The 27871-nt window shown below is 35.4% G+C and overlaps 1 protein-coding gene across 3 annotated transcripts in view; it reads left to right on the forward strand.

Annotated features, from left to right (window-relative positions):
• The first annotated feature begins 2688 nt into the window (after positions 1-2688).
• LOC120427078 (uncharacterized) overlaps positions 2689-27871 on the forward strand; it is a 108245-nt gene continuing 83062 nt past the window's right edge. Inside the window, exon 1 of one of the 3 annotated variants that reach the window (XM_052706648.1) lies at positions 2689-3146. The gene's annotated coding sequence lies outside the window, so the exon portion shown is untranslated. Of the gene's footprint in view, positions 3147-22331; positions 22727-27871 lie in introns of those variants that run through there. The other 2 variants (XM_052706647.1, XM_052706649.1) reach the window with 2 other exon arrangements.

The raw sequence follows: 27871 nt of genomic DNA on the forward strand, positions 1-27871 counted from the left end.
AGGTCGCCGGTTCGAATCCTGAGGCGGACGCAAAAAATTCTAAGTGTTAATATAGGTATTCGGTGCCCTCTCCCCGTGCCCATACCGTCACACTTAGGAGACCCGGGAGGCGGAGTCTTGTCGCAAAAAGAACGATACACGCCTGTGGATCCGTTGACGAAACCGCAAGGTTTAAGAGGGCCACATTATAAGGTGTTACGTGGATTCCGTTTTTTTCTATGATATTTGATGATCTACCATGATCCTGATTTTTATCACTGCATTGTTCAATCAACTATGAATTTTCATTTTCAACAGTAAATCGTTTTCAGATATTTCATTACCTCTGAAAAAAACAATGTAACAGATGAACGTTTCTCTCAGTTGCTTTAATTTATTTCCAGGTTAAAATTTATGACAAGCCTTTTTTTTTCTTTTCATCTTTTAGGTGATTTTGGTAAAGATTGATTAATGTCCGAGGCTTAAGCTAACGAAAAGAAAAATCATACAATTATGACTTTTTAAAGACGCTTTTGACTTTACAGGATCAAGTTGCACAGCTTTCGCCTGTTCGACAAAGTTGGAGGGCAAACAATTTTACACGAGAATATTTGAATAAAAACTACTAATGTGTAGAAAAACTAGTTTTTTTTCGCGTTTATTTATTATTTATTATTATTTATTAATTAAAGGTATTTTAATTTTTTTATAGAATTTGAATGTTTGGATCACAAGTCAGAAAAGACGTGAAACTTCAGGGAAATTATTTTCATACATTCATTGATAGTTTGCAATGGCATAACTGTAAAATTGTAAACTTTTTGCTTACATTTTTTTGACGAGGAACTTCGTCCTAGGGTAGCGATCCAAAATTTCACGAAGCGAAATGAAACGCCAAAGAATGAAACGACTTCCCCATAGAGAAGGGAAAATCACAGAAGCAGCGCGGCCGACGGAATATTTGAAAAATATTTGCAACGGCCTAACTGACAAAAAATAAAATTCAGAAATATTTAACGAAAAAATGGCAATGTCCGTTAAATTGTGCTGAATAATTTCATAAAATAAAAAAAAGTTATTCAAAAATATTTTATCGGGTAGAGAAAGACAAATTTTTAAGATGATATTTTATATTTTTTGTTGTTTTTTGCATTCTCCCAAACATAATTAGTTTTTTTATTTTCTTAAATCAATTTCTGTAAATTTTCACATGATGTTCAATATTTTTGATATAGATTTCAAAAATGAGTTGCCTTTCATTTAAATTAGTTTAATCTAGTTTTTCATATTCTATCAAAATAAACAGTTTTTGAAAATAAAAATAAAATGGGTTTTGCAAGGTTAAGGTAATATTATTTAAAAAAAATGACTTCTTGGCTCTTGAATACTTGGCATTTTTTCAAAAAAATATTTGAGAGATTTTGAGTTGATTTTTTTTGTTGAAAACATTATTCACATTAATTTCTTGGAGTCTTTGTATCTATTTGGACAAAGGGTATTTTAACCACTAGTGAACACCTTAGTAGAGTCGACGAGCATTTTTCACAAGTTTTCAATATTTTAAGCACTATTTCGTAAACCTTTGAACAGAACCGTGAAATCTGAAGACTTTTGAACAATTCTGACCATTTTTTTTATCAAATAATTTCTTCTATGCTGAATAATAGCCATTTGAAAATAATGTTTTTTTGACCTGTAAAAACCTCTTTTTTCTATAGAAGACCCGTGTGCATAATCCCATTGTGGTCCCGGGTCCACTATAGGAAAAGTGTTATTCTTATTAAAATTCAACCGATATTTGAAGTTTAGATGCATGGTGTGGGTCTAATGATAATTATAATGAACAAGCTAAACCCGACAAACTTCGTCTTGTCTTTTTTTGATTTCTTGACGTTTTTACTCCCGCTCAAATCAAGTCCGTACCATATTTAATTTTGTCAATATTGAGTTAATGATGCAGTTTGGTTCGAAATCATGTGAACTATCAGAAAAAAAAACAATAAACTTTAGTACTTTGTTTGCATTTGTTACATACAGGAACATTTGTACAAAGATTATTTAACAAATATTTTTCGTAAGGTTTGCATTCCATTAAATATGAGCAGGTAATGAGAAATCGTTTTAAAAATGCTTCATGCTTACAAATATAAGTTGTTGCGAGTGAAGAAAAAATCTAAAGTCGTGAAAATGTAATCTTAATGAAAACATAATAAAATAGAATTAGGAGAATATAAAAGGGGGGAATGAAGTTCTTGAAATTCAGTCAATCAGTGGATCATTCAAGGTTGAGAAACACTGATCTAAACATATTCCAAGAAATTCTCACAAATTACCAACTCGGAGAAAGAGCAATTTCTCAGACATTCGCTGAGAACAGGCCGTGCGTCTCCACGACCACCTTCTCTGACCGGCTTCCTGAGATTCTTCTACGCTCATCCACCCACTAAGAACATCTTCTAGCTCCACCGCCAACTTTGACCGACTTCGTCAATTTTCGCCAACTCTTCAGCGAGCTCTCCCTCTCTCTCTCTGTATGTTTGCGAGTGTGTGTGCGTAATAATTTTTGACAGCTGTTTTCTCGTCTCGCGGCGAGAAAATATGTGTGGGTGGGTGGTTTTTCGAAGGGAGGAGGGGGTTTGAGGTCGGGGGTAGTAGGTCAGGAAAAGCGTTGCCGAGACGACGACGACTGACTTTTCTTCGGTGGACCGTGGAAAATCGCGAAAATCCCGTGCTCGCGTGTGGTTCACTCTCCCTGCATGCCTGTTCTTCCCGAATTCCGGCGCAGATTCGCGAGTATTCTCGCAGGGCAACGCACAATACAGGTGTGTGTCGGAAGCGCGATACTGTAGGTGTCATAAGTGGCGAGTATCAAAACAAAACGAAAGTGACAGAAAGTGACGATCGAGTGTGTGCCTTGATGTGATAATAGCAAGCAAAAGGAGGATGAAATTTTGAAGTATTTATCGTCATCTCGGGAGGGAAAGTTTTGCCGAGAAGAGCGAGAAATTCACAAGTGATGATATAAGAAAAGTTTAGGAAGAGCGAGAGAGAGAGAGAGCGGGAGTTTAGAAGTGTGTTGACGAAGGTGCGAAAGGTGTGCGGGGGTGCGAGAGAGCCAGAACAAAGCAAGCGCTCGTGAGCGCGTGAGAAAGTACGCGAGCAAGCAGGTGAGATTCGGGATAGCAGTCGTGCGAGCAGGACAGCAAAAGTAAGAGAGAGTCGCGCCGCTCAGATCTAACCTCATTCTCGGAAAAGAAAAGAGTTTGTGCGTTCGAGTGAGTGTGTGTGTTCGTTTCTTACAATGTTATTTAGAACAATTTCACCCAAAGAGCTCGCCACTGCTAAATGGATGAAGTTAACTGTAAAAATTTCTCCTCTTTCTCCGGGTTGGCCCTTTGCAAAAGCGAGGGCTCGATCTTCTAGCTGAATGGTTTTATTGTGCTCGTTTCCTCTAGCTTTCTTTGGCCGGGTTGGTGTTGCATCTTTTATGGGCTTTTATCCTGGAACTGTACTGAACGGGCGAAGAATTCACACTTTAGAGCTGATTTATGGCATGGCTTTAGAAGATTTTAGGAGTCAAAGGGGTTCGTTAGAGTTAACAAATGTCTGCGCTTTTTGGAAGAGATTGTTGATGGGCTGTTATCCCGCTCACGTGTTGAGAGCAAGGTTTTGCACCCTTTTAGAAGAGCATTGTTGCCAAACAGGATAAATTATGATTAGTTTAACTTTTCATGCAAAATGAAAAATATAGCGTGATTTTTTCAATTGTTACGAACGTTAAAGAAAAAACTTAGACACCTCTCAAAAATCAAAATTTTGTGTTAATTTGTCGTTGAGCAATACTATGAGATTTCAGTCAGTCGATTTTTTAGCATTTTTTTATCTGGTTGAAACTTTGTGGATGCCTTCCGTACGTCCAAAGAAGCCATTTTGCATCGTCAGATTATCCATATCATTTTCCATACACATTTGACAGATGTTCAATGAACAATGAACAGTGTTCATACAGAAATTTCCAGATTGGCCTAAAATCTTCTACCATTTTTTGACAGTGATAAAAAAAAACTGAAAAGAGGTCAAAAAAAGTTTGACCTAACTTTTAATGTAAGTCAAATTTTCAATCAAAAAGTACTTCAGTAAAATTTGTATGCAGTTCACCGTTTTGAAGTTATAGCCATTGTTAGGTAACTTTAAACAAACTTTGAAACAATCAAAGTTATTATTTTTTAAATAGTGCCTCTGTTTGCTCATTTGAAAAAAAATAAAATCAAAAAGCTGACAATATTCTCTACATTCTCTTTATAAACACGGCTTTTGGTAACTGAGACTCTTTTCTTTTTTTTTGTCTTTTTGCTTGTAAATTTTGATTTTAATTTCTAAGGATGGTACAATGTTCAACTGATATCAGTTTTGAATGCATTTCCCTGTGGTTAAAATCATTTTCTTAATTCTGGAATGTTTTGAATAGTTGGCATTTTATGTCCCCATTATCCAGAATTAAATAGAATTAGAAAAGTTTTTGTTTTTGGAAATGATTTTTTAGTGATGAAATAAAAATTCCGCATTTCTGTTTTTCGTTGCAGTTTTATGTATTCTATATAGTTTACACACAATCTGTTAAACGTTTTTACGAAATTTATATATTTTGGTGGTATATATATTTTTGCTTCCAGATTTTTTGAGGTAATTTTGAAGGGGGGAGGGGAAAAAAATGAAAAAGATTTGGCATTGGTCTAACATTTTTTAAATATCTTTTCTTGTTTATTTTAAAACTAAGAATTGGCGAGTATTTAAGTGATTTTATCTTGAATTTAAGAGATTTTGTATGTTTCAAGAATTAAAAGATCTTTGGTCTTATGACTAGTTAAAAAAGGTAAAATCTAAAATCTGTGCTACCCTTTTGCCTTCCTCACTGAGGTTAGGCTATATATAATCCTGCTCTAAAAATGAACTTTTTATGTAAAGCTCGAAAACCCACCTTAATGAATACATATCGACTCAGAATCGAAAACTGAACAAATGTCTGTGGGTATGTGTGTGTGTGTATGTGACCAATTTGGTCACTCAGTTCTCTCAGCACTGGCTGAACCGATTTTGACCAAACCAGTCGCATTCGACTTGGAATTGTTTGAAGTTTCGATAAGTAGTTCAAATGTTATGTATAAAAATATGTTTTCGCATATTTTCGGAAGTTGAATAAATGGCAGGAAATCGCACCAAATATTATCATGTTTTATATCGTTGGTTAGGTAATCGAAAGACCTTTCCAACAAGTCCAAAACATTGATGATCTGGCAACCCGGCCTCGAGTTATGACCACTTAGGTGATATTTGTACTTTTTTGTAGCCGGATCTCACTTAGGGACCATCCATAAACCACGTGGACACTTTAGGGGTTGGGGGGGGTTTGGCGATTGTCCACGCTCCATACAAAAAATATTTTTTTGTATGGACAATTGTCCACGAGGGGGGGGTATTGGTGTCTTGAGATTACCAAAAAAGTGTCCACGTGGTTTGTGGATGGTCCCTTAAATGTATGTAAACAATGTCCGGATCCATTATCCGACCTATCGTTGGTTAGGTTATCGAAATATCTTTCCAACAAGTCGAAAAAATTGAAAATCTGGCAACCATGTCTCGAGTTTTGACCACTAAAGTGATATTCATGTACTTTGTTATTCCGATGAAAATTATTATGATGAAATTTGTGTCCAAACCCATCTTATTACCCAGTGTTGGTTAAGAATGAGGAAGGCATCAACCACATAGGTGGATTAAGTTAGGTTTTTCCTTTTTTTGTGGATGTTTTTTTTTAGCTTACTGTAGTATTTTAGAACAAAAATCATAAAGGCTTCTTTTTACTTTTATTAATAGCGTTTATTTCCAATGATGTTTTTAGACATTGAACATCTTAAAGGTATACTAGTTGAGTAAACATTTGAAAGGAACTCAAAATTTTGAAACAATTTTATTGAAAAAAGCATACAATTTTTCAAAAGTTGCATCATTTAACATTTAAAATCGAACCAATAGTATAAAAGATATCTCTAGTTGAAAATTGAGGGCTAAGGCTGGTACAAATATTATCAAAAGTTTTTGTAACCAACTACTTTTCGAATCTACATTAACCTAGAAGGGTCATTTTTCATTTAGAACAAAAAAAATCATTTAGAATTTCGTGTTTTTTTTTCTAATTTTGCAGTGTTATTTTTTAAAGTGTAACAATGTTCTACAAAATTGAAGAGCACATAATTACAATTCTTTTTATTTAAAACATAAGGGGTTTGCTTAAAACCATCACGAGTTATCGCGATTTTACGAAAAAAAGTTTTGAAAAAGTTGGTTGTGTTGATCATGGCCGTTCATGGTCACTCGCGACAGACATGAACGACAAAACAAAGCGAAACGCAAGAAGTAACTTTTTCAAAACTTTTCCGTAAAATCGCGATAACTCGTGATGGCCTTATGTTTATGTATAAAAAAAATGTAATTGTCTGCTCTACAACATTGAAGAATATTGTTACGCTCTAAAAATTAACCCCGCAAAGTTAGAAAAAACACGAAATTTTCAATTGAAAAATGTTGTTCTAAATGAAAATATGACCCTTCTAAGTAAATGTAGATTCGATAAGTACATAAAATTTCTCTTAAAATGACATGTTCCAATTTTTTTACAGTTAAGTAACAAAGTGTCAGAGTTTAAAAAATTTTCGATTAAAATTACGTTTTTTTTCGGAATTTTGAGTTCGCAATGAAATTGGGAGTCCAATTTTATATAAAAGTTTCTTTGACACCAAACTACCATCTCATCGCCTTTTTAGGCTGCAAATTATTGAAAAACATGTCTTTTATCGCATGTTTAAAAATTGAAGGGGTCGTACCGCCCCTTCGTCACGAGATATCAAAATCTGGACCTTGGATTCGTGATCAGGGACAAAAGTTATCCCTTAGGACAAAGTTTTACGCAAATCGCAAAAAGTTTTGAATGTTTTCCTACTGCGGATCATCAACATGTATGTCGTACAACAATATCAAAAACAACAAGCCAAAACATAACAAAACGAGTTGTTCTGGCAACCTTTGCAGCTGCTATCAAAGCTATAGATAAGGCAAAGAGCAAGTTCTTCTCAGCGTTGTTTTTGAGAAGCTAGTCCAACTCTCGCCAGAATCAAAGATAGTGCAAACAAGTGGGGGTGGTGGTGGTGGGTGGTTGCGAAGGAACGCGACGCAGGTTGACTACGTGTGCTGAGTTCGGCTGTTTTTTGGGAAGGTTGGTTAGATAACAACGCACAGACACACACATGCCGCAAGCAACCGGGTCCAATTCGTTCTAACTTTTGTGCGGTTTTCTTGTACTATTTTTCGATCTCTGTGTCGCCATCGCCCTTAACTTAGCGGGCGGCTGCGGCGGCGACCGTGTGTATCGATTTTGAATCGGTTGCCAAAAAGTTACTCTGCGTTTCCTCTTGCTTACTTTTGCACAGTAGTTTTCTTTTTATTGTTTGTGCACTGTAAAAAAATCAATTTAGAAATTCCAGGTCTTTAAAATAATGACACTTGACAACGTGAAAAATTACATCAAATTTCAAACAACGTATTTCAACTGTGAATCAAAACAGGGTTGGAACTGCGTTTGTGAAGATTGTGGGTGGTTTTGGTGCTGATACGGTGATGCTGTTACGATTTGTGTGACGGCTGTCAGTTGACTGCTACTAGTGAGCAAAGTTGATCTATTTCTGGGTTTAGTGAGGTGCGTTCTTCTCTAGCGTAGTCGAACTAGTTAGTACAAGAGTACTCTCGGTAGTAATTATGTATCGATGGTTAGTTAGTAGGGTGTGAGAGAGGTGTGCTAGCAAAACAACTCGAACTGTTTGAGAGAGGTGTGCTAGCAAAACAACTCGAACTGTTTGTTTTCCCATACGTTCTTCAATAAACTTGCATAGAGAAACAGATTTGATTGCTTTCATGAGTTCATTGAAAATTTTCTTGTTTTTCCCTGATATCAGTATTATGTTGTTTGTTACCATTTGTTGGGCTGATTTTAAAACTTCTTGTAAATTATTTTATATTTTTTCTTAGTTAAAATTTATAGCACCAATTCATAAAAATATGTTCAAAGCAAAAACTATAAGTTTTTGGACAGGCTTAAAACATTTGATACACAATAACTAGATGAGATGTTAAATTTAAGAAAAATACCAGAAACAACCTACTTCAAATTGAGATATTTTTCAAGTCTCTGTAACATCAAAACGTCCAATTTCCCGTCAAGGGAAAAAATACCGGAAATTCCCGGGATTTCTCGTAAAAAAATTACAGTTTCTGTAGATTTTCAACTATCAACGATTTTTGTATTTTTTTCATCAGCATGTTTTAATGAGCTTTTTGTTGCATTTTCTTTCTTTTAATGTGTTCTAACATTGACCAAAACATGAGATCGACCCGACTTCTACAGCCAGAGTTATTCAACTGTCTCATTGTAGACGTAGGGGAGAGTGGGGAGACTTGATCCCCTTTTTTTTGTATCGCACATAACTCTGTCAATTTCTCACAAAACTTTGAACTTTTTGCATGAATTGAAAGCTTCAACATTCAACTATGTTTGGCTGATGAGGGTATTTCATCAGATAAACTCTTCGAATCATGCCAAACGCTTTAAAAAAATATTTTAAACCGGCATTTTCAAAATGTTGGTGGTAATTTGATCCCCGTTTCAACATTTTGAAGAAATCTTAAGCAAAATGTTTCTTATTCATCCAACCTTTTAATTTTCTATAAGTTAAAGCAATTTCACATTAAACCTGTACGTTTGTGTTAAAAATATAACAAGTTTAGCATGCAAAATATTTAAAAACTTAAAATTTTCTTTTTTAGACAAAAATTGAGCATGTTTACAAAAGCTGGTAATTTTTGTTTACAAACTTTTGAAAAATGGTTCAAACTGCAGTAAATTTGAAATTAAATATGTCTTTATTGAACTTTCTTATAATAATTACATTTCTTTTACATGCTAAGTGGTATGGCTTATTGCTCTTCATCTTTGTTGTATTTTTCGTTTTATCATTAACTGTTCAGATTTATTTTTTTACTTCAAATTGTTTTACATTTTTGCATTGAATAGAATACATTTGGGTAAAAAAGAAAAAAAATCACTTTAACAGCTAATCCTAACTTAAAACTAAAAAACTAAATTCTTTGAAATATTCAAAATCATAAGAACGAGTAAACTACGAACTGTATTTTAAGATGAATGCTCCAAGTGTTTTTACTTGTTCCGCACGAGTTTTGCAACCATGCAGTGTTGTTGTCATCTCGATGAAAATGTTCAGAAGTTCTTGTGGTGAAAACAGGTCACTACCGCCTTCATCCGTTGATGCTGGTTGGTTTTCCCTCGGTTGCTGACTGAAGCCAGGAGGTGTTGTATTCTTTGCAACTTTTTGCCGCTGATTCAACGGCAATGGCTGCAGATTTGGAACCACTCGAGTAGATCCTGCTCCAGGTGACGCCAAAGCAGGAAAATCTACGTCCGTGTATGCTGGTGGTGTTTTGCGACGATTTGGTTGGTGCCTCTTCGTCGCTTGCTGCCGAATTTTTACAAACTCAGCACGTTTTGGGCAGCTCCGATTCTTGGTAGAATGGTCGCCGCCGCAATTGAAGCATTTGGCTTCGATGTTCTCGTTGATTGTGTTGCAAGCTTGAGTTTTGTGCTGACCTCCGCAGGTTGCACAACGACTCTTGATGAAACAGTTCCTTCCACCATGTCCAAACTGCAAACAGTTCGCACACTGTGTCACGTCACGGTGCACTGGACGATAACGTTCCCAAGTCACGATGATGTTGAAAATTGCCCGAACTGCTTTCAGCTCAGACGGCGTTGTCGATCCTTTCTCGAGATGAACCAGGTACAGTTGATCACGACACTTGATGTCCTTGTTGTGTCTCGTCATCTTGAAGACTTCGATCACGTTCAACTTAAGAGTTTTGAGCTCTTCTTTCAGCACACTCACATCCATGTCATACAGGCCTCGGAGGACCTGTTTCATGGGGCGTTTACCTGGATCGTCATGGCTGTAGTATTCAATCTTGGTGTTGTTCAGGAAACCGAACGTAGTTGTAATCCTTTCTGGTAGGTAGCAGAATTTTGAGTCCATCAGCACACAAGCGAATGGAAGCTCGTAAAGCACCAGATTGGATAAACCCGGTCAGCCACATTCGCACCGAATTCGATGACGATGTTTTCACAAAAATGGGTGGCAACTTTTCCCGTCGTTCAAATTCTTCCTTCTCGCTCACGTCCACAGGGAGGGTAGCGAACTGGTTTCCAGACAATTTTTGAGCGTCCTTGCTCAAACTGCCTGGCTTTGCAGGTAGCGCCTCGGCATTCTTTAACTTCTTCAAATCTACCGATCCTGCTGGTGAGGACCGCCTCTTTTTCTTGCCGTGAGGCATTTTTGCACTTTTTAGCACTTTTCAGGAGCTAATATCGAGGAGTACCTCACTGTTTGGGGATCCACAAGGGAATGTTCAAACTGCAGTACGTTATGTACAACTATACTAAAGGAAACTATGTACGAAAACCCAGCCCAATTATTTTATCTTGAGGCTGATTCCAGTGACTGTAAAAATGCAGGGATCAAGTTTCCCTAAACATACTTTTTTAAACAATTGATTGTAAAAATAGTATGACGATAAATTTAACGTCAAATGCGTAAGGGTTTTGGAGATGATATGTTTATCAAACAATTCATGTATAAAAAATATTGTTTTGAATAATTGTTGAGTGTTTTCTATACTGATCAAAACAAAGAAAAAAGATCTCTTGGAAGTTTTTTGCAGCACTTTTTAGAAAAATGTGTGTAACTCAATCTAAACATTTTTTAACAAAAGTTATACTAAAAAGTATTGAAATTTTGTAAAATTCTTATATGTATACCAAATAACTTTGTATTTTTGGTTAAATGGAGTTAAAACTCAATAAATATGCCAAAAATAACTTTCAATTCATGTTTTGAAAGATTTCCATAGATTGATTTTGAAATGTTTAATGAAGAAGAATCAAAGTGTCTCATTGTCACCCATGGGCCGAAATGAGTGGGGAACAATGAGACAGCCCTGGATTCAGGGTATATTCTAAATTTTGGTCAAACCTAGTGAAAGGACATTGTAGCCCAACTCATTCCCTATGGAATGTCGAAATACATCTGAAGAAATATTAGTTTTGGTGACAGTGGCAGCCAACGAGCGAAAAAGTAATTTTTGTCCATAATTTACACAGCAAAAAATCCGATGTTAAAATCGCATGCAAAAGCATGCACATCACCTTTGTGAGCAAAAGCATGTAATATTGTATGAGAAAACGTGTGCACAAAAAACATGTACGGATGAAAAAATAATCATGCACACCCCCAAAAATAACATCAATCTGGTGAGAGTCATATACAGATTATCAAATCCGCGCCCCAACCATCTCGGCTATCCCACCGTCTTGGAATAGTTGCGTTCAACGCCGATGTACCAGTAGGTTTCCCGTACGTCGTATGTTGTATTAACTGTATGGGGAACTTGCAGCTACATCGGTGTTGATCCAGACAGATTCACAGCGGCGAGATAGCCGAGATGGTTGGGGCGCGGACTTGGTAATCTGGATATGACTCTCACCAGATTGATGTTATTTTTGGAGGTGTGCACAATCTTTTTTTTTTTCATCCGTACATGCTTTTTGTGTACATGTTTTCTCATACAATATTACATGCTTTTGCTCACAAAGGTAATGTGCATGCTTTTGCATACGATTTTACACATATATTTTTTGCTGTGTACTTTTACACCCCAGAATCAAACATTTATGAATAACTTTTCAAGGGAGCGTCCATAACCAATGCCACTTTTATTGCAGATGTGTATCCAGTAGACACACCATTCCCCCAAATATGAGCCTGATTGGTTGGAACTACTACTTGTGAGAGCCATTTTATCATTGTTCCCCGTGTCTCATTGATGACTACTCTACCCTACATGTGCTGAACTTTTTTTTATATGTATTAAAGAAAAATTGGGGATTTGTTAAAAAAAACCGTTTTCGTTTTTCGGTTGATATGGAGAGTTTGGCAAATACACTGTATGGAAAATTGATTTCCGGAGAACAGTTTTCAATCAAATGGTATTGCAACTGGTTCTATAAAAATTCAAATGACTTATTTGCATTCTGGAAAACGTGTCTACTAAAATCTATCGAATTCGGAGATGTAAGTATTCTACTGAATCTTATGATTTTTTTTTATGCGAGAAATTAAATTTCATGTGTTACATATCAAGAAATTTACATATAAAACACAGTAGCTTATAGAACCTTTAAAAAAAACTCAGTATATATTAACTATTTGGTATTGGAGTTATTGAGTTATCATGAAATACATGAAATTAACACTATTTTGATCAAGTATAAAAAAACTACAATTTGTCCTGCTTGTTTTTCTTTAAGAAGCTGTAAATCAGCAACCTTTGGTCCAATCTTCAATTAATTTCTAACAAATTTTTACGATTTTTTTATCAAGCAAAATTATTTACAGATAAACTGTCACGTTTTATAAATTTGATTTTTACATTTACATTTACATGTACTAATAAAATCAGTGAAGTGTCGACTTCCTATATTTTAAGTTAAAAATAATTATGCAGTAATTTTTCTAGTATCCCAGACTATGCCTCTACGCATTTTTCTACAATTTAAATGATAATGGTGCCATTTTATAGCAGAAAATGTGAAAAACAAGCAAAAAGTTGAAAAAGTGACTTAAAAACATGAAAAAATAAGATAGGCAAAATGTAATGATAGGAGGTGGAAGAATAGGCCAAATAATACCAAAAACAAACATAAATTTAACATGATAAATGCAAATTAAAATACTAAAAACGAAACAAGAACATAAAACAAGAGAAGTAAAGTTTTTCGTAGAACAAAAGTGTTCCAAAATGACCTCCTGAACACAGGAAAAATTAAAAAAATCGAAAAAAAACTTGGCAGTAGAGGGTTAATTTGCACAGTTTAATATTTTGTGTTGAAAGTCGAGCAAAAAATAAGAAAATTATTTTTAGAGCGTAACAATTTTTTTAGAAATCCTATCTTTGCCAAAACACCAAATTGATCAGGAAATCCGTTCGCAAGATACTGATTTAAGAATATTTTAACAGCCTTTTTGTGTGGTGTATGCAGACATGCATCGGCACTAAGAGCTCTACTTAAAGGCACTCAATTTGTTCTAGTTGGCATTTACGTTTTAGGTAATGTTATGCTTGTTGCCAGTTAAAAACGTCTTGTTTTTAGCTTAAATAAAGTGTAGAAAACATTGGTTTATTGAAAAAACCGACTTCAGGTATATTTTCATGTGACTGTTCTCATAAGCTCTCAAGAAGAACTTCTTAAAAGCTCTTTGAGTCCACTAAACGGTTCTTACCTTTTTACCTTACCTTACCTGTGAGATCACTTCGTGTATAATATAGCCTCCCAGGGTTTTCGGGAGCTTTAAAGATTGGCTTAATTAGTGTACTCTTGTCACTGGCACAACATGCTGGGAGTCATCTACGTGAAATGCCAAACAAGTTCTTCTTAAAGAGGAGTTAGAGCGGATGCACGTCTGGGTGTATGGTTGAACTAATAATGCAAATTAACTTCTTTGGTCATATAAAACACAAAAAAGTTATATCCAAATAAAAAGAACTAAAAAATTTAATTTGCATAAAATAATTGCCACGTTTTTAAATGACTTGTAGCTCGAAACCGTGAAGAGATAGAAATTTGGTGTCAAAAGGACTTTTGTGTGAATTGAACGACCGATTGCGATTAGAAACCCATTCAGAATTTTGGCTCGAGCCAGATAGACTCATTGCTCGAGCCAAAAATCTTAGTGGGATATGTCATTAAAAATTCCGACAAAATCTTATTTTCAGCAACAAAAGTTAGAAGGTAGATTTAAAATCACTGCCATTTCTGGAGCAACACGAGAAAAGGGTGATAAGCATCTTGACAGCTGGAACCATTTTGCAAATTCAGAGCCAACATGTAAATTTTCCTCAAAATTAGAAATGTAAAACAATAGCTGGTCTTCCCCACTACCTTTTAATACTACTGGTTATGTTGAATAGTTACCTGTTGGCTCGGAATTTGCAAAAAAAATAGATTACAATTTTTGAAATGTTCTACAAAGTTGCCGAACAGACATAAACAAAAAAATGGTTTACATGTATTCTTCACGGACTATCAGAATTTTACGAAAAATGTTTTTTTTCGTAATAGTGATGATTTTTCACAAGTTTTTCGAAGTGTTTAGCATTTAGCATTTTGATAAGCATAAAAATTACTCTTTAGAACATAACGGAAAACAAAACATGTTTTTTACTTTTTTTTATGAAATATACGATTTTTTTAAATTTTGGGTACGTCATCATATCGGGCGTTTACTAAAGTCCCTTTGATCATTTCTTGAGTTTTTTTTTAAAAGGTCCAATAAGCTTTTGTTTTCCATATGTTTATAGGACCTATTCAAAAAAAACTCTGGATTTGATTTTTGCCATTCCTTCAAGATAATTAAAATTTAGAAAGTGTTTGTTTATTTGGTGATGAACTGACGATGTTTTTGTTTAATCAATGTTTGGTACAAAGCAGACATGCATCCGCTCTAACTCCTCTTTTAGAAGAACTTGTTTGGCATTTCACGTAGAATATACTCAGCATGTTGTGCCAGTGATTAGGATACGCTAATTACGCTTGTCTTTAAGGCTCCCGAAGACCCTGAGAGATTATTTTGAAACCCAACTGAGATATAGGTTAAGAACTCTTAATTGCACTCAAAGAGCTTTTAAGAAGTTCTTCTTGAGAGCCTCAGAGAACATTTACATGAAAATATAGCTAAAATCGGGTTTTCCAATGAACCAATGTTTTCTACACATTATTCAAGCCAAAAACAAGAGATTTTTACCTAGCAACAAGCATAACATTGCTTTAAACGAAAATGCCATCTAGAACAAGCTGAGTGCCGTTAAAAAGAGCTCATAGTGCCGATGCATGTCTGGTACAAAGTCCCCTTGTCTGTGAACCCGTATCGTAGTTTTCGGCGTCGTCATCGGGGCGTCGCGCGCGTTACTTTCTACAGTGCCGCCGCCACCGCCACTTTACCTACTACATTCTGGGCCTGCTGGCATGGTCGCAGTTCGGCGTCTTCGTCAATGCGAAATGCCAGTAGCGCCGCACCGCTTGACCAAGCCCGAGCAAGGCCCGATAAGCCGAAACTACACACAAATAGCCACCACGGTGAGAAGAGATTTATTTTGCCTTTTTTTTTTGTTTGGCGCGCGCGAAGAAGGAGGACAAGAACGGAAGCAAGGCAAGTTGAAGTTTGTTGTCAAGGTTAGTTATGCAGTACGAATTGCTATTTGCGAGGGGTTCAAGGGGTTAGGAATGTGGGTGGGTGGGAGGTTTGACCTATTTGGACTCATTTTTGCCAGTTATCTTAGCGAAAAAGGGCTCCAAGTTGTTCTCGGAGTATCGGCGATAGAATGTTGGCACCAGTGTAAGAATCAGCAGACGGTGCGTTGCATTACGTAATGTTTGCTACTTGTTATTACTTAATTCAACAGGAAAAGTCAAACCATTTCATTCAATAGGTGTTTGATTTTGTTTCGATTTTATAATATTTTTTGTGATCCAATTCAAGAATCAAGGATATAATATGTTACATAATAATTGCGAATTAGTTTTGAATGTTGACTGAATGAAGATATGGAAAGTTTGTTGTTTAAAGAGATGTTTCTCCAATGGGAGACTAAAAGTAAGCCTTAGTTTTTGGTTTTATGACACACTATTTATTTAATCAAGATAAGAAAGACATTTAGCATGAGCTCGCGATTAAGAAAAGTTCCTGGCTAATGTTAAACATAAATGTTGTTTTTTGGTATATTTTTACCATCGATTATAATATTTTGAAAGAAAAATACAACAAAAAATGTCCAAAATTAAACTGGCATAATTAATAGCCCTGTTTATCTAAATTTGAACAGCGTTTAGGACAATATATTTCTTTTGCGAATAACATTCTACAAAACGAAACTTTTTAATGGATCAAGGTAACTTATTTAGTTAAGAGCTATAGTACAAATTTAAATTAAAAGTATTGTTTTTGTTTTTTTTTCACGCATTTTAAAATTACAAATCTTTTAAAAATACCTATAGCAAATTGCTACTCAGAATCTGACTTCAAGTAATATTTGCAGGCCTTATAATTTTATTAAAGTTGCCTTAGTTTAAAGAAAAATCGTTAAAAAAGAAAATAGTTTTCAAAAGCTTAAAAAGAATAAAAAAAAAATCGCAAAAAGACATAATTTTTATATTTTTAGAAATTGAGCTATGAATATAGCTGATAACAGAATCTCTTTAAACAATCTTTAATAATTTGATTACGTGAAAAATCGAATTTTAACTGAAAAGAAATTGAAACATAAATCATGTAGGGGAAATATACCCATTTTAATCAGTCTAAGCCGTTCGACCAATTCTCATCACTTTTGCAGTTTTGCGCTATTTAATCAACATTTTTAAACACGCCAACAATGAAGAGTTGCTTGCTCACTTTTATTTGAGCTATTTATTACTTTGGAACAGTCAAAAACACTTTATTAAAGCTGTAATTCATGATCAAAGTGCTGATAGGCCGATTATAGAAATAGGCTGAGACAGGGTATAGTTCCCCTAGTTAATGTAAAAAAAAAATTCGATTGCATTTTTTCGATTTGATTTTTAAAAAGAATTCATTATAAAAAGTAAATTTTTGAAACTCCTCATAAACTAGGAATATTTAATGATGCATCAGAAATCTTATTTCAAATTAATTTAACTTTTTTTTGAAATAAAAATAAATTGTATATTTTTTAAATTTACGAATGTAATGTCTTTTTCAATGTCTCCTCAAGTCCCAAAATTGATCTTTTTGAAAGCGTATTGGTGTCCCATTCGTTTGAAAATGGAAAATTAAACCTTGAAAATTGTGTCTTTTATTTGTCAAGAAATGTATTTCTGTTGGTTTCTATTAATTATATTTTTTCTACTGATTTTGGAAAAAAATGGAAAAGGACAACTTTCTTAGGTTCGTTTAACGAAAATCAAATGATACTTTTAGTAGGCTGTTCTGGACTGTATAGAAATTTTCTCGTTGTGAAATTTGATTTTTACAAACATGATTGCAAAAATCTGATTAATTGTTAAAATTGTGGCGTTATATTTGTTTGATGTCCGCATAGTTTTGTTTCAAAAAAAAAATGTTTTATGTGCGCAATTGCTTTTTTTCTTTTGAATTTTTCTCATAAACACCTACACTGCTTTGCAGCTGTGCTAATGATTTCATATAGATAGGAACGTTTGTTCCTCAGATACAGATTTAAGAATATTTTTAAATCAATATTTTAAGAATTTATGCATTCTGTTTGCTACTTATTATTAGTAGTCAACGATGCTAAAATCTGTTAAGACAGTATAAGTTTTTTATAATTTTGTGATAAAAATGATTAAGAAAACAGTACAATTAATAAGTTACTGTAAAGATTTATTCCAACTCAAGTAAAAATATCAATAAAGTTTTCTAATTATACTAGCCCCATGACGTAACTGGAGAAAACGATAAACATTGCCACCCGAGAAAACTTCCCTTCGACAAACAGCTTGCTCCCAAAATTCCATCTGTTGCGACTTTTCGCCATGTGCGTTTGAAAATTCTCGGCTTTTCCTGACTGACCGGCACCACTGACTGGCCGTTTGGCATTCTATTTTCAGAACGCAGAATTTTTCACACCAACCGGCTCATCGACACTGCACTGACCATACTTGTAAGTGTGTGAGCGCGGAATTTAAATTCTAGCGAAAACATATGTTAGAATGTTGTTTTTTTAAAGCAAATTTTCATTCCGCTCGTCTTTCTTTCACCCCCTCTTTAGAGGGAAAATCTTTACACGCCTCTCTTATTTTCTCTCGGGGAAAACCAAAATATTACGCTCTCGCATTCTCGCGGCGGCGACAACAAGTTGACGTATTTTACTATTCGGACGACGATGTTTTGTTATGACTTGTGTAATTTAATTTCATTCTAATTTGATTCCCGTTGTTTTGTTATTTGACATTTTATTTTGATGTTTTTATATGAATCTCTTAACAATTATCAAACACACTATCAATATATTATTGTGATCTTACAAAAAAGCATGTTTTCAATCTACAATATGGAAACATTTCAAAAAAGTATTTGGGATTATTTCGATGAAATTTCACTTCATGATTCCATCTGGGTAGGTTTGATTGCATTTGATTGAATTGAGTCTTCTATCATCAACAATCAAGAGAACGAGAGAGAAAAACTGAGAGAGTGATTTGTCTCAAAGAGCGTGAAATTTTCATGAGGGAAAGCAACAAGTTTGTGTTTTTTTTTGTGTTGTTCCTTGAAAAATGTGCGTATTCGGCGCATTCTGAACACGGAGAGGGGAAACGGTCGTCGTCCTGTGCGTATTTCGTCCTTTTTTTGCATGGTATGAGTGTGTGCGTTTATGATAAAGGAGAGAGAAAATCTATGAAAAGATACCAATTCTACGAATTTTCACTAGTGAAACGGGGGGGTGGGAAAATTATTGTGGCTAACGGAATGCAAATAGGGTGGTTCTCTGGGATAAGAAATTCGATTTCATGCCACATTTCATCATTTAACATTATATTTGAATTTTAACAAATTTTAATTTTAATTAACTACTCCGAACTTCCGAACTTTAACGAATTCACATATCTGTAGGATAGTTTTCTAGATTTTCGCAAATTATTTCACAATTTTTTATCTGGGTAAAACTTTGTCTATACATAAAAAAACGAAGTTGACTTTATAGCTGTCGGCCACCATTGCTAGTACCAACCACTAGTGTCTTCCTTTTAACTACATGGACTTCGCCGCCCTGGGCTCCTAAGTGTTTGAGTACGGCACGGAGCGACGGCGCCGAATACCCATATTTACACTTAGAATTTTAGAGCGCCCGCCGCGGGATTCGAACCAGCAACCTCTGGATTGTGGGTCCAGTGCGCGGTCCGATTGATCCACACGGGCGGGTCTATACATTCCCTATTGAAAAAAAGCAATTTCACATCATTAGTTTTTCCATACAAGTCACCATGCAATTTTGTGGGCAGGTTATCTAAAATGGGTTGTTTCGGTTAGACCAGATTCAGAGCAACAAAATGTGAACATCCATTTCCAAATTCGAAGCTTTTTGAACTGCTCTGTTCCCAGACTGTAGTCCCGATTCGCCCAGATGACGGTACAAAAATATATGAAAATATGTATCTTGAAATGGGATTTTCTGATTAATTCGGTGACATGGGCAAAGTTGTAGATTTGAATTATAAATTTTAAAATTTGGTCTATAATTTGAAATGAGGAAAATTATCTATTGGTATACCTTTTCAAAAGTTATGCTTAATCTAAAATGAAATTGTAAATTGTAAAATTGTAGACTCTTGAAAGTTTCATGAAGACATTTTATGCTCGTGCTGCTTAGCAAGTTTATAGCATTTAAACATAAATAATTTTAGCAAAGAAAGGTGAAAATGTATACACAATTTTTCGTAGTTTGTTTGCAAATCATGGAAATTTCAGTTTAAAAAATACGGTATTGATTTTTTAAAGAATTTTGCACTAAACACTATTGTAGTGTAAATCTTTACATAATTTACGTTCATTCAACATTAGCGCATTAAAAAAATACTGTTTTACGCAATTCCCCCTTACTTGGACTTTACAATTTATTATTGGTATCGATCGCACTATTGCAAATTGGTAACTTGGCTGGAGGAATTTAAAATTTTCTAAAAAATGTTCAAAATGAGCCGAGGTTGCTCGCCTGTTTTCTGTTGTCATTCACAATTATAAAGCAAATAATTAAATAACATGTGGTTGTAAATAATTAAATAAAACGTGGGTTTTATAGAAAACCTAGATGCTTGGGTACCAAAAGATCGGAAATTGTATGCCCTTGCCTATGCCACATAGGTTGACTAGTGAATCGTGGACCGGTACGGATGCCGGCGGATTTTCCCACGACGTAATTTCGGGTTGGTACAAAATTCCAACGAAAAATCTATTCTATCGAAACAAAGACCCCCAAAACGGTGTTATACCCACTCCAATATGTTTATTTAGCAATTCTATGGTAATATATTGACATTTAGTTGAATTAAAAGTTTGCAAAATTAAGTTTAGATAAGTTTTATATATAATTTCCAGAGTTATATAAACTTTTATTCTATGTAATTGGTAAACGTTATATTCAATCCAAATTATTTTTTTAATCCGTCAAGGATGCCTTTTTGGAGTTGGGAGACTGGATTTATGGTGATTTGTCTACAAATAACTTTATTTATGTTCATTTTTTGAAAGGTGTACAATAGCGTGGCTCACGGATATATGAAAAAGACAAAAGTGTTCAATTCCAAACGCCTCGACCGGATTTTTGTAGCAATATGGCCCCAGAACATAGCCTGAAACTTTGAGCGCATTTGGTTAAGGTTTAGTACTTCCACCATTGACCTGAAGTTAGTATGGAACTTTTAAAGATTTACTATGGGAAATTTTCACTTTTAACCTCTTCTTAGATAAAGTTTCCAAAAACCCAATCAAATTTTCTTATTCTCAAGTTTCTTATAGGTTTTGATCCGGGGAACAACTTTGTAGAACATCGCAAAGCGCTAGGAATTGATCCTGAAAAGATACAGGATATTTTTTGGAGCTAGGATTTTTTTTTAACGTGCTCTAAAAATTTGCCTGTATCTTTCCGGGATTAATTCCTAGCGCTTTGTGATGTTCTACAAAGTTGTTCCCCGGATCGAAACCTATAAGAAACCACTACTTTGAGAAAAATTCATAGGGCATAGGAAAATATACTCGAAGAAGAGTTAAAAAGTTGAAAATAAATAAATTAAATTTATTGAAATTTCTTTATAACTTCAGGTCAATGGTGGAAGTTCTAAACCTTAACCAAATGCGCTCAAAATTTCAGGCTATGTTTTGGGGCCATATTGCTACAAAATTCCGGTTGAGGCGTTCGAAATTGAACACTTTTGTCTTTTTCACATACCCGTGAGCCACGCTAGTGTACAAACTTTTTATGCACCTTTTTTGATTTTTATAATAGTGTTTGTTATAGAACTTTTTATAGAAATCATCTTTTCATGAGCTTTATGCAACAAAATGTTCGGCATGAGTTTCTGAACAAAACGTAGTACTAGGTTTATGTCAAACTTTAAATTGTTTACATGTTTCATCACAAAGTGTGCATAGTGCCCAAGGGGTGTAAATACTTTTTTTACATACTGTACTTACTTTTTCTGTCATTCTCGAGTGACGAAACGGGCTACTTTTCTTTACCAAAAATAGCAGAATGGAAAGTTCATACCTTTCAATACCAGTGCCGAAAAATTTAACTTTTCAGCACTGAAATGGGTGGTTAAAAGTTGACCTTTTCAGCACTAGTATTGAAAAGTAACATTTTACAATATTTTTTGTTCTGATCGGTGAATTTACTTAGCACGTGGATGCTTGCATGGATGTTTGGCATAAAATTCCACCCAAAAAGCCTTTTTTGGAGTCGCAAAAATTGTTGTAAGCAACTCGTTGCAAAACTTGATTTTTTCAGCACTCGTCGTATTTATCTAACTCGGTAAACCTCGTTGGATTACCTGGGACCTCGTGATTGTCTCTCACCCAGTTGGCCTGACTTCGATCCCAGTTTTCGACCCCGTCCGCATTTCTTGCGACGAGAAATTTAAGTACAAACAACACACCAAACTAGGTCTGATCCGGTGGAGTTGTTTGTTGGCGGTTGGACTCGCAATCCAAAGGTCGTCAGTTCGTATCCTGGGGTTGAAGGTTCCTTGGAGTAAAAAGTAACCGCAATAAAAACGACAAATGACCTGGGGGTTGTTAAAGTGGATGGTTTGTTTGTTGTAGAAGGAACCATATTGCCAACAGAGAATTGATTCGAACCACCCTAAGTCACCTGGTGATAACATCGCTTCGTTTCACCCTCGCTTCGTCACCACCTTGCCGTTTTTCGCGATATACGCACTACTGTTTGTATCAAATTCTCGTTGACAGTCTCTCTCACGAGAGAATTCGTTTCGCTGAGAATATCCAAGCCCGAGAGAACATTATCAAGGGGCGACGATGACTATTCGCCGTGATAAGAAAATCACCCCTCAAACCCCTTGGCTCAGAACCGTCCCCCCTGGTAGATTTCGGCTCAGAGGCATTACAGTTACAGCTAGACTATAGAAGGGTGGTGGGTGATTCCAGACTCCCCCCAAACCTTTTCGATACGCCGCGCGCGCCTGGCTCTTCGGCGTAGATTCGGGTCAGAGACATTCTTCGGGCTCCTGTGTGAGTGCGCGTATTTCGCGCGAGATTCTATCGACGGCTGCTACTGTGTCCTGTGTAGTGTCAAGTCCTGTGTCAAGGCTTGCTGCGACGCACGGTATTCTGCCGACGACAACCGACCGACGAGGAGTTCAACAAGTGTGCGCGCGTAACCTGTGTGTGGAGCTAGCGAAACATATGGTAGCGGAATTCCGGTTGAGGCGTTTCCGAGTTCTTTGCGGTGTTCTGACAGGTGGTTCCGGAAGTGTTTGTGCTACGTAAGGTCTGAATTGACCATCCGGTTTTGGAAGTGTCAGGTAACCGATCTTTTCGTAAGAATTCACACTAAATTAGTCAGGGAAAAAAACACGCAAACATGCGGTCTACAGGTAGATAAGAGATTCCAGAACTTTATCACCCTCGCGCGCACAAACACCAACGAAAGCTGTTGTTTTTCCAAAACGGTGTGTTATCTGTTTTGTCAGCACCTTCCAAGTGCCGTCGTCGGTGGGGCTCCCGGTGCTGGCATCGGTTACACAAATAAAAGTTCTTGACGCAACCGTTTGGCGCTTGAGCAAACAGAAGGCTTCGGCGTTCCATATGGCGGATGGCAATTAAGAACATATGGCAGAGAGTTGGGCTGTGTGCTGCGCGTGGTGTTACGGTGGTTAGAGACGCGCCTCTTGTGATAACGAAAACGTTCTTATCGGGTGGCTTCTGGAATTGGCGTCACGTGTGTGTGTGTGTTAGTGTGTGACTTTGTGGATTTCGGGTTCCATTTTTGGGGAACACCGTACAAAGACACTTCAACCTGTTGTCGTTTAGTGTGTTACAATATGGGAGTTAGTAGATGGCGTGTACTAACGCTTATCGGAAGTGTGATTAGTGGAGCGTCGTACTAAAAGGTGTGTGGAGGAAGCTGGTAAAACTACGAGTTGAAATTTTAGACTTTTTGCGCAAACATATGCTCGTGGGGTGGTGGGAGGAAAGAACGCACGATGCCAACAGATGGTGACAATATGGTTCAGAATTTGGTGAAAAGCTTAAGTGAAGTGAATCAATTAGATGCCAAAGTATTTAAAATAGCATCTTTTGAGAGTATTGTGCTACAATTTGACTGGAATATTATTTTTGTAAATTAAAAAAGTGACATATGTTTGGGCATATGGAATCACGGTTACTGTTGCAATTTAACGATATTATCTCATGTATCAAAGTATTTGAACAAAAAATGTATCTGGACAATATGATGCTGTATTTTCATATCAAACAAGCCTTACCCGACAAACTTCGTTCTGCCTTTTTTTTCGTTTGTTGAAATTTTTTGCTTTTTTGCTTATTCAGGCTCCTGTGATCAAAATTTGATTTTACGTAACTTTTCCCATACAATCTGCAGATGCTCCGGAATCGGTCCCAGAGTGGCCAAAGTGTCAATTAGTTAGCGTAAGAACCTTCCTTGGGCTTATACGAACCCAACGCAACAAATAGCACCTCGATCCGACGCTCCGTATTGAACTGATTCGCGTTCGAACAAAACCGTCGAAATTTTTTATAGGTGTTGTGTTCAAAGAAAAGAATTTTATTTGGTCGAATTGGGGTTTCAAGCTTGGATTTTAGGGTTATTTCAAATAATGCTTGAAATCTAGTTAATCTTGCTTCGGAAACTTTTTTATTTAAGGTCAAATATTGGTCAAGTCTCTCAAGGCATATTCATAAGGAATTTGATTATTATGTACATGAATTCATCGATTTTTAGCGACTTTTCTTAAGAAAAATCCTTTTTTTGTGTTTATGGAGTTGCACTCGAAAATAACATTTGGGAAGGGTGTAAACTATTTGAATGTTGATATATTCCGTTATTAAGATATTTCAAAGCCGTGGTAAAGTTTCAAAAAGTATCAAAAAAGTATCGATACAAACTTTGGCGGAAATTTGGAAATTTGGCGAGATTTCTGAAAAATCAGAAAAAATACAATGAAGGACAAATGCTATTTCCATGAGGTTTTTATTTTAATATGGGTTTAAAAGTGAAATTGTCCCGCCTGTGTGGATCAATCGGACGGCGCACTGGACTGACAATTCAGAGGTTGCCGGTTCGAATCCCGCGGCGGGCGCTCTAAAGTTCTTTGTGTAAATATGGGTATTCGGCGCCGTCGCTCCGTGCCATACTTTCATACACTTAGGAGCCCAGGGCGGCGAAGTCCTTGTAGATAAAAAGGAAGACACTAGTGGTTGGTACTAGCAATGGTGGCCGACAGCTGTAAAGTCAACTTCGTTTTTAAAAGTGAAATTTGAAGGTTGGCCCAAGGGGCTGGAAACTCTAATATAACCGTCATCTGGGGTGAATCGGGACTACAGTTTGAATAGGGACAGCAGTGTTTAGAGCACATAAAGGTTTTAAATTTGGAAATGGATGTACACATTTTGTTGGTCTGAGTCTGTTCTATCCGAAACCAACCAGAAAAATCAAAATATTGTGCTCTAACATGGTTAAAACTGCTGTCCCAATTCGCCCCATGTGTCCCAATTCGCCCCAGTTGACGGTACTTAAGAATACTGAGTATACTTACGATATTCCAGTATACTTGTTAGTATACTAACCGAAAAGCAATAAACTGTTAGTATATTAAGATACTCTCAGTATATTGGTAAGTATACTGGCGATATGTAAAGGAAATAATAAGTATACTAACATATATTTTGATATACTGGTTAACATAATAATTATAGCTCTAAGAGTTTCAAACCCCTTGGTTGGCCCACGATTTTTATTGGTAATTTATTTGTGATAATAGCCTGACGTGTTCACAAAAAGCCTCACGAAAAAACGATTTTAAATAATTTGATGGGAGAACAAAATTCAAATTTCAAGGAAGTTTTTTTCAAATTTTGGCCGAAAGTATAACAAACAGCTACTATCAAAAATTGGCAAAATATCAATGAATTTAAGCAAATTTATCTTTTTATTTTAAAGATTTAAGTCTTAAACCGATATTTTGTCTCAACCTTTAAATTATAAAAGATTTTGAAATAGTAGTTTATGCAATAAGGTGCAAAAAGTAGATTGATAGAGAAAACGCGACGAGTGCTAAAAAAATCAAATTTTGCACCGAGTTCCATACAACATTTTTTGCAATTCTGAAAATAAGTTTTTAATCAAAAGGAAAGTTATTGTTTTCTATGCAGACAGACTATTCAACGACTGTTCCAACCCAGTAGTCATTAATAATTGGATTAATGTTTTCCTGTCACAAGTTTTTTGAGGCGTCTTAATTTCCGGTCTCAAAAAACCGTGTGAAAAGTAATGGGCTATCTACAATTACTTAACTTAGGAATTTGAATCAATGCAAATGAATCTGATCTTCTTCAAACTTGACATATAGATGGGAAAATTTAAAAATCTGCGGTAAGTTAACGTTTAAATATCAAAGGTAAACAAACAACTGTATATCGGCCCAGCAAGTTTTCTAAGTTTATTGTGGATGACGGCTGTAAGTTACGTACTTTCCTAAGTGACTTATCTATTTTACTTTACTTAGATGGTCTAAGCTGAGTGGTTGTAGATAGCTCATAAGGTTTCACGTTCTATAAACAAAACCGAAAAACCAACGCCTATTAAGGGGTTACATACATGTAGAAAATCTCAATATTTCATAATTCCGAATATTTATTAAATCCTTTACAAAGATGAATTCCAATCACTCCTGAAGTTTCATGAAGATGTGTCATGATTTAAGTGAGTAGAAGACGATTTAAATTTAAAGTTTTGCCATGCGCAAAGCGGACTGTCAAACTTTGTGAGCGTTTTTCTCGGAACACCGAGTTGATTTCCGGGTGCCACGATATCTCGAGATGGGATAGACCAAATTGGCTGAAATTTGGGGTGAAGACTCTCAAGACATATTCCGTGTGCATGACGAAGCCCGATTTTAAAATTTTGTTTTTTTTTTAAATACAAAAATCAAAAACTGACGAATTTTTACATGTAAAATACAAAAATATTTTTATCTTTTTTTAAAATAAACCTTTTTAAAATCGGCCTTCGTCATGCACACGGGACCGGTTTAACGAGTATTTACTAAAATTTTGAGCCCATTTGATCGAAGCAGTGTTGAGATATCGTGGCACCCGTTTTTTGAAACTGCTAACTTCAAATAGCTATATCTCAGCAAATATACAATCAAATGTGTTCAAATTTATTTTATTGATAGATGAAAATGTATATTTTAATGCCCTGAAAACAGACTTAAAAAAAGTTTAAGTGTGTGCTCAAACCAACCTCTGAAATTTTTGTCGATTTATATGTATGTAACCCCTTAATCCAGTGAACTTTCCCGTACCCTAACTTTTTGTTTTGAAAAGTAGGCTCTTTCGTCTTTCGAGAATGACAGGAAAAGTAAGTAGTTTCACGACGGAATTGCAAAAATTCTTTATTTGATTAAAAAAAAATATTGTCCGTTTCTCTCAAAGGTATCGCCGCGTGGCATTTGAAAGGTGTCGTAAAGATTGTTGCCAGTGATTTTCTGCACAATTAGTGCAATAAAAAAAACATAATTGGCAACAATATGCCCAGAGATTTGAAAAAGAAGATCAACAGAAACAAAGCACGCAGTATGGCATTTGACAGCGCGCATTTGCCGAAAGTGCGGCGTGTAGATCCGAGGCTGATTTGCCGCTTGTCTTTTTGGGTAGTACAAGTAATATGAAAATTATTCAATGTAATTTCAAAAGTTTACAATCGTTTTTAAAAGTTTTTTAATCAATATTTCATTTTCAGTCAGGGATATTTTGAAATCACAACAAACTTAATTTGACAAAAATTTTAAATAAAATTTGCAATGGCCTTATTTAATGTATTTAAATTAAAAGTCACCCTTTTTTAAACTTTTCGAAATTTGACTAGGCACTGTTTTTTGTACTTTAAATTTGAAGCATTTTGTGTTCAAAAAGTGTAATATTACATTAGGAACTAATTAAACAAAATTGTCAACTTTTTTCAATTGAAAAGTAGAGTTTTTTCAAAAAGTTTAAATTTTCAATGGAAATTTTAGTGCAATCAACTGAAATCAATTTAAAATGCATGACCCTGCGTTTAGAATCATTTAAGCATGTTTGGTTTAATTCAAAAATCTTTAGAATTTTTTGTGAATTTTCAATTTACAGTACCGCAAAAGGTTTTTTATCCTTAAATTTTTGTTTTCGTCAAATCTTTTTTTTTTCAAAACTTATGATTGCATATCAACTGTACGAGTGTATAATGCATTTTTCAATGGTTTTTTTTTCATTGATAGGTTTAAATTCTGGCTTAATTGTTATTTCAATTTTTTTTGCCCTTCGCCCTCGACCTAGGCTAGAGTCGAAGGACAAAAACTTTGAAACATTTATGCATCGGTCTATTGCGAAAGAGAAAAATATTTTAGTTTCGTTATCTGAGGTGTAAAAGATAGGATTTCAATTAATTT

Source organism: Culex pipiens, chromosome 1 (assembly GCF_016801865.2).
Source record: "Culex pipiens pallens isolate TS chromosome 1, TS_CPP_V2, whole genome shotgun sequence".
Lineage (NCBI taxonomy): Eukaryota > Metazoa > Arthropoda > Insecta > Diptera > Culicidae > Culex > Culex pipiens.